Source organism: Microtus ochrogaster, chromosome 7 (genome assembly GCF_000317375.1).
Source record: "Microtus ochrogaster isolate Prairie Vole_2 chromosome 7, MicOch1.0, whole genome shotgun sequence".
NCBI classification, from domain to species: Eukaryota; Metazoa; Chordata; class Mammalia; order Rodentia; family Cricetidae; genus Microtus; species Microtus ochrogaster.
This window is the reverse complement of record NC_022014.1, coordinates 52,717,928-52,723,545: the sequence shown is the minus strand read 5'-3', so window position 1 is coordinate 52,723,545 and position 5,618 is coordinate 52,717,928. Positions and strand designations below refer to the sequence as shown.

The 5,618-nt window shown below is 43.3% G+C and overlaps 1 protein-coding gene across 1 annotated transcript in view; it reads right to left on the bottom strand.

Annotated features, from left to right (window-relative positions):
• The window catches only part of Bfar (bifunctional apoptosis regulator), a 31,676-nt gene that overhangs the window by 25,407 nt on the left and 651 nt on the right, over positions 1 to 5,618 (bottom strand). The window lies entirely within an intron of this gene.

Below are 5,618 nucleotides of genomic sequence, written 5' to 3'. Positions count from 1 at the left end.
GATCAAAAACACTGATGACAACTTATGCTGGAGAGGTTGTGGAGAAAAGGGAACATTTCTGCATTGCTGGTGGGAATGCAAGCTGGTACAACCCCTTTGGATGTCAGTGTGGCGATTTCTCAGAAAATTAGGAAACAACCTTCCTCAAGACCCAATAAGGCCGGGTGGTGGTGGTGCACGCATTTAATCTCAGCACTCAAAAGGCAGAGGCAGGAGGATCTTTGTAAGTTCGAGGCCAACCTGGTCTACAAGAGCTAGTTCCAGGAGAGGCTCCAAAGCTACAGAGAAACCCTGTCTCAAAAAAACCAAAACAAAAAAGACCCAATAACACCACTTTTAGGTATATATCCAAAGGATACTCAATTGTGCTAAGGACATGTGCTCAACCATGTTCATAGCAGCTTTGTCACAGCCAGAACCCGGAAACAACCTAAATGTCCCTCGACCGAAGAATGGATAAGGAAAATGTGGTACATTTACACAATGGAGTACTACACAGCAGAAAAAAATAATGACATCTTAAAATTTGCAGGCAAATGGATGGAGCTAGAAAACATTATTTTGAGTGAGGTAAGCCAGACACAGAAAGACAATTATCACATGTACTCACTCAGAAGGTGGTTTTCAAACATAAGGAAAAGAAAACCAGCCCAGAAATCACAATCCCAGAGAACCTAGACAACAATGAGGCCTCTAAGAGACAAATGCATAGATCTAATCTACATGGGAAGTAGAAACAGACGAGATCTCCTGAGTAAATTGGGAGCATGGGGACCTTGAGGGAGGATTGAAGGGGGGAGGGGAGAGGCGGGGAGGAGAGCAGAGAAAAATGTAGAGCTCAATAAATATCAATTTAAAAAAAAAAGAAAAAAAAAACAGAAACCAAAACTAAAATCCCCCACAACAACCCAAAACCTACAATAAACCTGTGACTCAAGACTCTCCTCTTTGGTTAAGCCAAACTCATTCCATCTTCACTCTCAACCCTGGCAAGGGCAGAACTGACGACATGATTCGAATGTGGCAGGAGTTCCACCTACCTCTCAGAAAAGGAAAACCCAGCTACCAACCTCATTCCTATATTTTGTGCATAACATTCCAGTCTTGCCCACGTGGGCGGTGGTGGCGCACGCCTTTAATCCCAGCACTCGGAAGGCAGAGGCAGGCGGATCTCTGTGAGTTCCAGGACAGCCAGGACTACTACACAGAGAAATCCTGTCTCGAAAAACCAAAAAGAAAAAAAGAAAAAAAATATTCCAGCCATATTTTTGTCTCTCCAAATCCTGGGTTCCTTGAATTCCAGAGTCTAGCCACAGTCAAGCATATTATATCAGAACAGCTATAAAACACGGCTCTAGATATATCCAGATGAAAACTGAAGTGACAACCATCTGACATTCAACAGAATGCTGTGGGAACACGGTGAACTTGACCCAGAAGTGCCTCAGTCTGAGTCCACAAATCCTTTCTGGGCAAGGACAGTGTTTACCTGCAGTCTCTGCACCGTACCCTATACCCCTCAGTCATCTATTGCTGCTTTTCTGTAGCCTTTGCTGTCCTGGAACTTGCTCTGTACATCTGCTTGCCTCTGCCTTCCGCCTGACTCCCTTAGTTATCTCTCTCTCTTTTTTAAAATTTTTATTTATTTATATTTTATGTATGAGTGCTATGCAGGTACACCTGCACGCCAGAAGAGGGTGTCAGATCCTATTACAGATGGTTGTGAGCCACCATGTCGATGCTGGGAATTGAACTCAGGACCTCTGGAAGAACAGCTAGTGCTCTATAAACGCTGAGCCATCTCTCCAGTTCCCCCCCCCTCTCTTTCCTGCTCTTTCAAGACGGTGTCTCTGTGTAGCTTTGAATCTTGTCCTGGAACTCGTTCTATAGACCAGACTGGCGTCGAACTCACACAGTTCAGAGTTTAATCTCAAATGCTGGGATTAAAGGCAGGCACCACCACAGCTTGGCATTTAGTTATCTCTTATACATGCTCAGCAACCACAGTAGGCCTGACTACAAAGTAAACATGAGCAAAATACCAGGCAAACAAGACCCACAGCGCTGGAGAGCCTGCGGATCTGTGAAATGGCAGGAAGCTATCAGAGGGTGTACATGCCTGTGTATAGCTTCATTCCTCTGCATTCAGTGTCGTGCTTAGCATGTGGCAAATTTAAATTTTGGTTTTTGGAACTTCCTGGATGTTCTGGCAGGGCCAGTGTTAAGTCTGGAGCTTAGCCCCAGCCCCTGGCATCCATCGCAGCACACTGGCCTGGCAGTTGCATTGCTCTGGACTCCAAATCCCAGCATGCCAGAGTTTTTAAGTGGGCTCCCAGAGGAGAAACAGATGGTTTCGGGTTTACATGTGCTCCCGCTTTCCTGTCTCCCTGCTATGCGCTGCACTTAATGAAACAATGGGCATTTTGATTTGGTTTGATCTGACCTAATTGGATTTCTTTGTGCTGTGGAGCTGCCCCTCTTATTTTTTCCTAACAGCCAGGGATTGACCTCAGGAACACTGTGCATGCTAGATTTACTATACTATTGAATTACATTCTCCAGTCCCAAAATTAACTTAAAAATTCTTTTCCCTACCTCTTGTTGAATTTGTAGACACGGAATCCACAGATAAGGATCTGACTAGGTATCTGAAACAAGTGCTTCACAAGATTATCATGAGCCTGGAAGTTTAGTACTGCATGGAATCTACAAGCAAATGCCTGAATATGTCTTAGACAAGGTACAGCCAAAGTGAAACTTAAATACCACTTACGCTTCTTTTTGTAAATCTCTTTTGCAATGATTGAATAATTTTCTTAGAGCAAAATTCCCATCAAATTCCTCCAGTGCTCAAAACCTTCCCCACTAACCTGGATCTGTAGACACAAGCCTATATAATCCCAGCAGGAGGCAGGTCATCCTTAGTTCAAGCCAGTTAGTGCCTACTACAAAAAAATTAAAACTCACAGATGCTAGAAATTCACTCAAGAATCTGCATGGCCGGGGGTTGGAGAGATGGCTCAGAGGTTAAGAGCACTGACTGCTCTTCCAGAGGTCCTGAGTTCAATTCCCAGCAACCACATGGTGGCTCACAACCATCTGTAATGAGGTCTGGTGCCCTCTTCTGGCTTGCAGGCATACACACAGACAGAATATTGTATACATAATAAATAAATATTAAAAAAAAAAACTGCACGGCCAACTAACAAACTAACTTTTCTAGCACTGGGAACTGAACCCAGGACTTTGTACACACTAAACGGACACGCTACTACAGAGGCAGTGGCCTTCAGCCCTGATCCACAGAACTAAGGTTTTGAATTTACAATCTTGCTGCCTTGGTTTACCAAGCAGCTGGAATTAAAGGTCCGTGCCATCAGGCCTTGGCTTGTTAAACCACCATATCTGATTGTCAAACTAACATTTTCAGAGACAGATTGAGTAAGTTCAATCTTAGCATGATCTCAGACAAGTCACTTCCCTCACTTGCCTCACCTGTAAAATGGGGTAACAATACAGCCTCAGGAGGCTATGAAAGACCACTCAGAAGGGTTCCTAGCGCACGGTTCCACAATGATACTGCTATTACTGAGCTTAGACTTTGTTCTCAGACCACAATGCAGCCCCACCTATAAACTTCTGCTCCTTGAGGGCTTTCTTTATTTTTCATACACTCCTGAAATGACTAAAGTACACCATCCTGTCTGGTCCGTGTTCTGTTTGTTCTCAGATCTACATTCCCTTTCTGGTCACATCTGCCTTGGCAACTCATTTGAGGTTATATCTAAAATAACCACTATACTCTGCCAGGAATGAACATTTAAGGTTACTCTGACCTTTGATGTAAATTATGGTCTTTGTAGTTTTTGCTTTAAAAACCTCTATCCCTGAGTTTGGGCACCAAGACATTTTTCAGAGGCACAACCCTACTCTTCGTCTGGCCATCATTTAAAAAGAACTTAAAAATTTTAATTGGCTTAATTAACATGGTTGTCAACAGCTACCTCATGTGGATCATTACACTACCATCTGTTAGGATTTCTAAGTGAAAAGTATCCACTAACAAGATCCAAATGGGCTTTGATGATCAATCCATTCCAAGTCAGCCATTCCTGTCTCTATGCAGCTACATAAGGTTTATCTGTGTGTTACCTAATCTCCTGGTAGAATATTTGCTTTGCTTACTAGGTTCTAACATTAGCAGTGTATAAACTGGCAATGGTGGCACACGTGTATAATCTCAGCACTCAGGGAAAATTGCCTTTTGCATAGATCCACATTTCTGAGTCATGAAATTGGGAATCAAAAGAGGGAAATTCTGGCCGGGCGATGGTGGCGCACGCCTTTAATCCCAGCACTCGGGAGGCAGAGGCAGGCCGATCTCTGTGAGTTCGAGACCAGCCTGGGCTACAGAGCTAGTTCCAGGACAGGCTCCAAAGCCACAGAGAAACCCTGTCTCGAAAAACCAAAAAAAAAAAAAAAGAAAGATGGAAATTCTATCTTCTATCACTGGTGTCAATTTACAGTTTCAGTTTCCCTTCTGCATTTCCTGTTATCCGATTCAGACTCAGAAAGTCAGGAAAATCAAAAGTCCAAGAGTTATTCTTGGCCAGCCTGGACTACACGGATCCTATCTCAAAAATAAAAAAAGTCAGGCATAATGGCTTGTGCTTTTAATCTGAAGGCAGAGGCAGGTGGATTTCCATGAGTTCGGGGCCAGCCTTGTCCGAGTTCCTCAGCCACCAAGACTACATACAGAAACCCTGTCCCAAAATAAAAACAAAAACCAAACATACCCTCCTCCCACAAACCCACCTACCAATAAAACAACAACAACAAAAACAAAATAAGTTTTCAGAGTAAAGGCTAACCTAGGCTTTTCAACCTGATTGCCTTTGAGCCTCATTATTTCCCATTAACTAGTCCACACTATTATCAACGTTAAGAGGATTGTTGGAAATAGATGCCAAACTGTGTCCACAGATAGGTAAAAAGTTTGCTGGATGACTGATTTTAATGAGATTACTAATTTTACTGAATAGTGGTTACAGTGTTGATAGCATATATCTGAACTTTTTGATGTATTTATTGCCTGTATATATTGCATACACTCATTGTTCTTATTGTATGTCGTTTTCTTATGTTATAGTGTTCTTTATTATTTTAGACAAAAAGGGGAACTGTAGTGGCATTTCAGTTGTATTTTAATAAATAAAGACTGCATTTATTTATCTAACAAACAAAAAGAAAAGGAAAAAGGGGGAGGTCTGAACAGCCCAGGAGTACGGTTTTCCCATCAGGTTTGTGGAAGAAAAACACGGGCATAACCGAGCATGGGTCAGGACACGTCCAGACTGCTTACAAAACAGCAGTAACAAGAACAAACAAAACTGCATAGGCACGTGCAGTTCGTTTTGGCTCCAGGGTGTGCCTAAAGATAGAGGAAAACGCCTTCACATCGGCGTCACCTGGTGGTGTGACTTTGGGGCCAACCCAAGGGCAAACCAAAGGGCTTCCCTGGGGTTGACCTGTCGGTGACGATTGCGCGTAACAAGGCTCCCACTTTCTCTTTTCTACCAAAGTTAGTGGTTCGCCCCTTGCCCAACATCCCCCCCCCC